The following is a 10,031-nucleotide window of genomic DNA, read 5'->3' on the forward strand; positions in this document are numbered from 1 at the left end:
GTAGGGTGGATAGCTAGTGGGAAGCAGCCGCCTGGCACAGGGAGATCAGCTAGGTGGTTTGTGACCACCTAGAGGGGTGGGATAGGGAGGGTGGGAGGGAGGGAGATGCAAGAGGGAAGAGATATGGGAACATATGTATATGTATAACTGATTCACTTTGTTATAAAGCAGAAACTAACACACCATTGTAAAGCAATTATACTCCAATAAAGATGTTTAAAAAAAAGAAATGCTGCTGGAAAGCCTTTCCTGAATTTTATCTTTTTTAATGATAAAATGCTGATTTTACATGATTTTAACCAGCCACAATTTTTTTTTCTAATTTCATAAAAACTAAAAACAGATAAGAAACACACTGATGGATATTAATGGCAATAAGAAATAATCAATAGCCACTCAGTGTCAGAGCAGAAAATGAGAAAGAGAAAGAGTAAAGTACATTGTATCTTAAAAAAAAGGGGGAAAAAAACTATCAGGACAAATGTTTCCTCATGATAGCATAGAAATGAAAGAGCATAAGAATGAGATTTTCAAATAATTATGACTGAAGTCTTTTCAACAGCAAAGAAGTATAAGTTAATTTTATGGAGATTTCAAGAAAGTATTAGAAAATATACACAACATCATTTGATAAGATGGAGTTATCTTTAGAAAGCCATTTAGCTAGCACAATATATTATAAAATATTATAGTAGAAAATGTCAAATGATACAATTTTTTTGGAAAGGTATGCAAGACTTTGAGAGGAATTAGAAAAGTCCTCACATTATATTAGCAAGTACTGAGGCTCAAAAAGATAATCACTTTCTACAAAGTGGGAGAATCTAAACTAGAAGCCAGTGATCTTAAAATACATTAATATGCAGAATACATTTTTGGACATATTGCACATTTGGGGGGCTTAATATTAACTTTTGTCCTGAAACATTTACTTACCAATGGGAGACTTGAATCAAGTATGAATTAAACCCCTCATAATGGAGCTGTTTGAAACTTTGTCCTCCTTAAGATACAAGAAGGATCATTTTGCTGCAAGTTTTTGTACAAATCATTGGATAATTCAGACATTGGAATTGCAATCCATTTTGGCCATGATTATCTACTTCAGAAAAGATTTTTCACCAGTTGCTGCTGAGAAAAATGAAGGCCATAAAAAATGTCATAGTAGGTGGTAATGTCTTTGATATCACTTTTTGGCTTCAAGGAAAGTCATTTCATCTTCTCAGCTATTGAGCTGGGAGTCAATTCAGCCAAGTATATAAACCACCAAGAAAGAGCAACCATTAACTATTATCGAATCAGTAAAGTTCCATTTGTCATCCTGTGAACTTTCTGCCTTCCTGGGGAAGCAGTAAAGAGACATTAGTTATGCCTTCAGCAATACATAAAAGAAAATTCAACTCCAAAATGACTTTAATTGAAATGATAACTAAATATTTCTTATTTCAACAATATCAGAGGTAGAGTATTTCCAGGATTGGTTAATTGGGTGAGTCAGTGAAATCATCAATACTTGGGTTCTTTTTATTTTTCTGCTCTGCCATTTTCCACATATTCTCCCTCAAGTTAATTCACTTCATGGTATAAAGAAGCCTATAGCAATTCCAGGTATCAAGTGAAGACACAACATCCAGAAGAATTAAAAAAAAAAAGAGAGAGAAAGAAAAAGAAAAGAAAAGAAAGAGGATTTCTTCTGTGTGGCTCATTTTGACACCAAAAAACCAAATAAACCAATAACCTTTCCTACCTCGTTAACTGGCAAGGGGAATGTTGACCCTATGACAACTCACTGTGGTCCTGAAAATGTCTTAAAAATGAAACCAGCTGATACTTTAGGAAGATGAGATCATATGTGTTTCTTTCTTTTTCTTTTTTTTTTTCTAAATTTTACCACCTTTAAAATGTTTGCCTTATATTTAGGGGAAAAACTTAACTAACAGTAAGACCACTTTCTTTAGATTTCTGATAGATATCTTAAGAAGCTTTTCTTAAAAAAAAAAAAAAAAAAAAAAAAAGCAAAATAAAGGAAGCCAGTTACAAGGTTAACCCATAAAAGTAAGAGGATTGTTGATATAAGTAAGAAAATTTACTGCAACTGAAAATCAATTATGAAATATTTATCTTATATTTGTTGACTGGGATAATAAGGCAAAGATTATGATAGAAAATAATTTAGGAAATTATGAGTAATTGTACTTCCTTTCATCTTCCTGGTTGTAGTTGCAATGTTTAAAAAAAAACAGCTGCATCTGAAAACCCACTACTTTATCTAGGGAAGAATCAGTCTAGTGGAATACCTTATCTCTTTTTATTTATTTATTTTTCTACCCTCAACATTAAAGCAGAAAGTTCTTGATTAAAGGTCTTTGAACCCTATTTTAAATAATGGGCTTGGGCAGGGGGCTCAAACATACTTTATAACTGTATGTTAAACTTTACGTGTATGTTCATTTTCCTGGGAAATGGATATAACTTTCCTCATGTGCTCTGAACATTCTGTAACGGGTCCTAATTTTGTCATTTTGTCAGATTGCTAAGAGTCGCTGGCCTAAGGACATAGCCAAGGTGGTGAGTCCAGATCACCAGAAACTTGTACATAGCTGGTCAGATGTTTCAACAGTTATGGCTGGTAATCTCTGAATGAAACTAAGTTCTCTTGCAGCTCAGGGAAAGCTACCCCAAAATATACCTCAATGACATATTGATTATTTTGAAGTTAGCTGCTTCAAAATTAAGCCAGTAAAGGAAGGACATGTTGACTCTCCCTTGTCTCCATAAAGGCAGGAAATAAATGCCATATCCTCCCAGTACCAGGATGCTAATGAGAGACATGTTTATGAGGATAGAGAATTCATGGCCAAGAAACCTGCATGAAAAAAATCTTGTTACTTCTTTACTAATATACTACTCAAGCCCAGACTTTGCTAAAATTCCTTATTAATTAAACAGCCAAACCTAAGCTTCTTGGCTTGTCTTCTCTTCTTGTCAAATCCTCATCAGTTTATTATTCCTCTATGTAAAAAGACATAAAATCTGCCTGCTTTTGGTCACTCTCTGAGCATGATTTTCATGATCTCCCATGTATATGAAATTAAATTTTCTCCTGTTAATCTGTCTGACATCAATTTAATTCTCTGAGCAGACAAAAGAACTTAGGAGGGCAGAGGAAATTTACTTCCTCCCCAACAATTGGCGACCACAAAGGGACAAACATCCCTGGCTGGACTCTGACCCTCTGAGGTTCCTGCAGCTGAGAGATGTTAGGACATCTGATAAGTGCCAGAAGAGGTTAAGAATTCTTACCATCTCAATCTCCTGAATCTCTGCCTGAGGGTCTATAGGAAGTGAGAATGGTAAGAGACCTTTTTCTCTTTCTAAATTTAGATTAGCAGGAAAAAATATTTGTGGGATTATTTCCTTGGGACATAGTGACTCAAATAAATATGGTAGATTAAACTTAACTTTATCTTTTTCCTCTCATCTTTTTACTCTTTATGACTAATGAAAATATTCTCGCTATTCTCTGCCAGCTGGAGGATGCATATGCATCTGGTGAGTAGGCTGTGGACCTGAGTTTAGGAAACCTTAAAAACAAACAAACAAAAATGTAAACTTTTGACTTTGTAAGTCACTCTATTCTGTTTGTAAGGGGAGGAAAACATGTGATTCCCTGTGTTTCAGAAAAGCTGTTTAAAACAGTAGCTACCCTACTAGTTACCCTACCCTAGCAGTTACGACTTTTCCTTCCTTATGCTAATTCAGGGAGTGAACTTTCTGGATCTCATGGGGGCTGCATTTTGGGGTTTTTTTTGCACTCTCTGTGTGAGACCTCTTGCATCCTTGGTTAAGCCATAAAATAGCTTATTGGTTTGAGCTGCTGTTGAGATTTATAGACCCTAATTGTCAATGGCCAGGCAAAGGGTCTTGTGAATTGGAAAAACTTCTAAATAGAAAATAAAGAAAAAAATAAATAGCTCTCATAGTGATATAATGACTAGCCATTAAGACTCCTTTAATAATATGGAAGGATAGAAATTTGAACAAAAGTCAAACTCCATACAGACCCCTTCCCATTTACCTTCAGACATTTGCAGATACTGTAAAAAATCAGGATATTGGAAGCACAATTATATTGTGCTTCAAAAGAAAAAAAAAAAAATATATATATATATACACACATACATATACGGGTGGGGGGGGGGAGAAAACTGCTAGACTTAGGGACTCCCTAACAAGATGAAAGAACAAACACTTTAGATTTAAAACGAAATTCCAACATAAATTCCCCTTCTTAAAAACCACTCCATCCCCTCAGCAAATTTCCAGGCCTTTCTACAAACAGTCAGGAAATATATCAGCTGGAGGCCAATATCCAAGGGCTAATAAAAACAATTGTCTTTATCTTGCAAGTTTCTACACACCAGAAATACAACTCTATAAGCAAGTCAAAGCCCAACTAGCTTTACCAGTACCAAAGTTTTTCCTGTTCCTCTCAAAATGTTTAAGGATATTCTAAAAGATCAAGATATTAAAAACAACACTATCCTCTACTTATAAAAAGGAAGGAAAATTTTATACAGCAATTTCCCTGAAACTCCTAGGGAAAAACTTCATATTCTTTCTCTGTCACTGGAAGTTATAAATTTTACTGTGCCTTTAAAATGTAAATACTCCAAGAGCTAACAGCCCACAATCACCAGAGACTGAGCCCAGCTAGCTCAACCTGTAGAGCCTAAAACTGAAAGATAAAAAAGAGGAAGTAAAGTTTTTTAAATATAAACTACACAAAGATCTCTCTTGACCATAACAAAACTCTAGACCATAACCTCCTTAAGATTACTTTTAGGAACAAATATAAACCTTAAAAGACTCTTCCACAAATAGCAAAGAAGCATTAGCCATCTGAGCAGAAAAACTTAGCCTATTCCAAATAAATAGCTTATTTATGTATAAACTGGTGAGTTTTGTATTATACCTAATTCATGACTAAAATTTTAAAATAAAAACTATGGGATCTCTCTGCCTATCTGTATGTATGTACGTCTATGTGTGTACGTTATGGATATGGTATTTATCTAACTTAAAGTGGTATTGCCAAAATTAAATCATTAAAAGAGCTCTGTTTAATTGGCTTACAAATAAGTGCTTATAAATTAAGTATTTCTAAATTTCAGAGATATAGTAAAAACTAACCCAATTTTTTTTCAGGTCACAAGATTTTGAATAATCTTTGGTAAATAAAAGCTAACTTTATGGTTGTTGGTTCAACTAATAATACAGGTATGACTTCAGCGTTATCAGCATCAAATATAATGCATATAAATAACTTTTGTTCCACCTGCATCAGATAAGCTCATGTTGTCTCTGTTGCAAAGTTTTTCAGCAAAACCATCGTCATCATCATCATCATCATCATCATTGATAATTGCTAACTGCTTTAATGCCTCATGAAATCTTCAGAAGTAATCTAAATATCATTAAAGAGCAAAGAAATTAAATAGATGTAAGTAAGATAAGTTAGGTAAACTTTCTAGCAATGATTATTTTTATGATTGCTTATGACAATTTTTTATGATGCCTACTTAAATAGCTTACCAAATCTCTTTGGTAACTTACACACTTAAGAGTTAAATTAAATGATGAAAATGTATTAAATATCTAGATTATTTTCAAATATGATAAAACAATGGTTACTGAATGAATCTATTTCCTTTTGGGTTTCTTTACAGAGAAACTAGAGATGTTTGGGCTATTGGTAAACATGTGCCACTTCAAAAATCTATACTACGAGAAATGTATGTTTCCAGAAATTATGAAATGTATTGATAAATTTGTAAATCTTAAGAAAATGCTGGTATGTCAGACATTTCACAGTTTTTCATTTCTTAGTTTTCACTGGAAGTTCAGGCTTCTAAGGATTAAGAATTCTAATTAATATGTTATTAAAGCTCCTAGAATTAATAAGGAGAAACAACTCTGTATGCAAAAGAGTAGGATATGTTTTCAGATAAGAAAATACCAAGTTAGGAGCTTCAAGGTGGTGGAAGAGTAAGACGTGGAGATCATGTTCCTCCCCACAAATACATCAGAAATACATCTACATGTGGAACAGCTCCTACAGAACATCTACTGAACGCTGGCAGAAGACCTCAGACCTCCCAAAAGGCAAGAAACTCCCCACGTACCTGGGTAGGGCAAAAGAAAAAAGAAAAAACAGAGACAAAAGAATAAGGATGGAACCTGCACCAGTGGGAGGGAGCTGTGAAGGAGGAAAGGTGTCCACACACTAGGAAGACCCTTCACTGGCGGAGACAGAGGATAGGCGGGGGGGAACTTCGGAGCCACGGAGGAGAGCACAACAACAGGGTGCGGAGGGCAAAGCGGAGAGATTCCCGCACAGAGGATCGGTGCCAACCAGCACTCACCAGCCCGAGAGGCTTGTCTGCTCACCCATAGGGGCGGGCGGGGGCTGGGAGCTGAGGCTTGGGCTTCGGAGGTCTGATCCCAGGGAGAGGATTGGAGTTGGCGGCGTGAACACAGCCTGAATGGGCTAGTGAGCCACGGCTAGCCGGGAGGGAGTCCGGGAAAAAGTCTGGAGCTGCCGAAGAGACAAGAGACTTCTTCTTGCCTCTGTTTCCTGGTGCGCGAGGAGAGGGGATTAAGAGTGCCGCTTAAAGGAGTTCCAGAGACGGTATGAGCCGCAGCTATCAGGGCGGACCCCAGAGACGGGCATGGGAAGCTAAGGCTGCTGCTGCCGCCACCAAGAAGCCTGTGTGTGAGCACAGGTCACTGTCAACACCTGCCCACCCGGAGCCTGTGCAGCCACCACTGCCAGGGTCACGTGATCCAGGGACAACTTTCCCGGAGAACGCATGGCATGCCTCAGGCTGGTGCAATGTTACGCTAGCCTCTGACGCTGCAGGCTCGGCCCGCATCCATAGCCCTACCTCCCCCCGGCCTGAGTGAGCCACAGACCCCGAATCAGCTGCTCCTTTAACCCCGTCGTGTCTGAGCGAAGAACAGATGCCCTCAGGTGACCTACACGCAGAAGCGGGTCCAAGTCCAAAGCTGAACCCCAGGAGCTGTGCGAACAAAGAAGAGAAAGGGAAATGTCTCACAGCAGCCTCACAAGCAGCGGATTAAATTGCCACAATCAACTTGATGTAACCTGCATCTGTGGAATACCTGAATACACAAAGAATCATCCCAAATTGAGGAGGTGGACTTGGGAGCAACGATATATATATATTTTTCCCTTTTTCTCTTTCTGTGAGTGTGTATGTGTATGCTTCTGTGTGTGATTTTGTCTGTATAGCTTTGCTTTTACCATTTGTCCTAGGGTTCTGTCTGTCCATATTTTTTTTTTACTTAAAAAAATTTTTTTCTTAATATTTATTGTTTTTTATTTTAATTACTTTATTTTATCTTTTTCTTTCTCTCTTTCTTTTTATTCCCCCTTTTATTCTGAGCCGTGTGGAGGACAGGTTCTTGGTGCTCCAGCCAGGTGTCAGGGCTGTGCCTCTGAAGTGGGAGAGCCAAGTAAAGGACACTGATCCACAAGAGACCTCTCAGCTCCACGTAATATCAAAAGGCAAAAATCTCCCAGAGATCTCCAACTCAACACCAAGATCCAGCTCCACTCAAAGACCAGCAAGCTACAGTGCAGGACACTGTATGACACACAACGAGCAAGATAGGAACACAACCCCATCCATTAGCACAGAGGCTGCCTAAAATCATAATAAGGCCACAGACACCCCAAAACACACCACCAGACGTGGACCTGCTCACCAGAAAGACAAGATCCAGACTCATCCACCAGAACACAGGCACTAGTCCCTCCACCAGGAAGCCTACACAACTCACTGAACCAACCTTAGCCACTGGGGACAGACAACAAAAACAACGGAAACTATGAACCTGCAGCCGGCGAAAAGGACACCCCAAACACAGCAAGTTAAGCAAAAAGAGAAGACAGAGAAACACACAGATGAAGGAGCAAGGAAAAAACCCACCAGAACTAACAACAGAATAGGAAATAGGCAGTCTATCTGAAAAAGAATTCAGAATAATGATAGTAAAGATGATGTAAAATCGTGGGAATACAATAGAGGAAATACAAGAAACGTTTAACAAGGAACTAGAAGAACTAAAGAGCAAACAAACAGTGATGAACAACACAATAAATTAAATTAAAAATTTTCTAGAAGGGATCAATCACAGAATAACTGAGGCAAAAGAACGGATAAGAGACCTGGAAGATAAAATAGTGGAAATAACTGCAGAGCAGAAAAAAGAACGAAAAGAACTGAGGAGTCTCAGAGACCTCTGGGAGAACATTAAACGCACCAACATTCAAATCATAGGGGTCCCAGAAGAAGAAGAGAAAAAGAAAGGGACTGAGAAAATATTTGAAGAGATTATAGTTGAAAACTTCCCTAATATGGGAAAGGAAATAGTTATTCAAGTCCAGGGAGCACAGAGAGTCCCACACAGGATAAATCCAAGGAGAAAGATGCCAAGATGTATACTAATCAAACTATCAAAAATTAAATACAAACAAAAAATATTAAAAGCAGAAAGGGAAAAGCAACAAATAACACATAAGGAAATCCCCATAAGGTTAACAGCTGATCTTTCAGCAGAAACTCTGCAAGCCAGAAGGGAGTGGCAGGACATATTTAAAGTGATGAAGGAGAAAAACCTACAACCAAGATTACTCTACCCAGCAAGAATCTCTTTCAGATTTGACGGAGAAATTAAAAGCTTTACAGACAAGCAAAAGCTACGAGAATTCAGCACCACCAAGCCAGCTTTAAAACAAATGATACAGGAACTTCTGGAGGCAGGAAACACAACAGAAGGAAAAGACCTACAATAATAAACCCCAAACAATTAAGAAAATGGTAGTAGGGCAAAAGAAAAAAGAAAAAACAGAGACAAAAGAATAAGGATGGAACCTGCACCAGTGGGAGGGAGCTGTGAAGGAGGAAAGGTGTCCACACACTAGGAAGACCCTTCACTGGCGGAGACAGAGGATAGGCGGGGGGGAACTTCGGAGCCACGGAGGAGAGCACAACAACAGGGTGCGGAGGGCAAAGCGGAGAGATTCCCGCACAGAGGATACTGAAAGTGAGGGGATGGAAGAAAATATTCCATGAAAATGGAAATCAAAAGAAGCTGGAGTAGCAATTCTCATATCAGACAAAATAGACTTTAAAACAAAGACTATTACAAGAGACAAAGAAGGACACTACATAATGATCAAGGGATCAATCCAAGAACATATAACAAATGTAAATATTTATGGACCAAACATAGGAGCACCTCAATACATAAGGCAAATACTAACAGCCATAAAAAGGGAAATCGACAGTAACACAATCATAAGAGTGGACTTAAACACCCCACTTTCACTAATGGACAGATCATCCAGAATGAAAATAAAGAAGAAAAACAAGCTTTAAATGATACATTAAACAAGATAGACTTAATTGATATTTATAGGACATTCCATCCAAAGACAAGAGACTACACATTCTTCTCAAGTGCTCATGGAACATTCTCCAGGATAGATCATATCTTGGGTCACAAATCAAGCCTTGGTAAATTTAAGAAAATTGAAATCGTATCAAATATCTTTCCTGACCACAACGCTATGAGACTAGATATCAATTACAGGAAAAAACCTGTAAGAAATACAAACACAAGGAGGCTAAACAACATACTACTTACTAACCAAGAGATCACTGAGGAAATCAAAGAGGATATCAAAAAATACCTAGAAACAAATGACAATGAAAACACAACCCAAAACGTATGGGATGCAGCAAAAGCAGTTCTAAGAGGGAAGTTTATAGCGGTACAATCCTACCTCAAGAAACAAGAAAAATCTCAAATAAACAATCTAATCTTACACCTAAAGGAACTAGAAAGAACAAATAAAACCCAAAGTTAGCAGAAGGAAAGAAATCATAAAGATCAGAGCAGAAATAAATGAAATAGAAACAAAGAAAACAATAGCAAAGATC

The sequence above is a fragment of the Physeter macrocephalus genome, chromosome 12 (assembly GCF_002837175.3).
Source record: "Physeter macrocephalus isolate SW-GA chromosome 12, ASM283717v5, whole genome shotgun sequence".
Lineage (NCBI taxonomy): Eukaryota > Metazoa > Chordata > Mammalia > Artiodactyla > Physeteridae > Physeter > Physeter macrocephalus.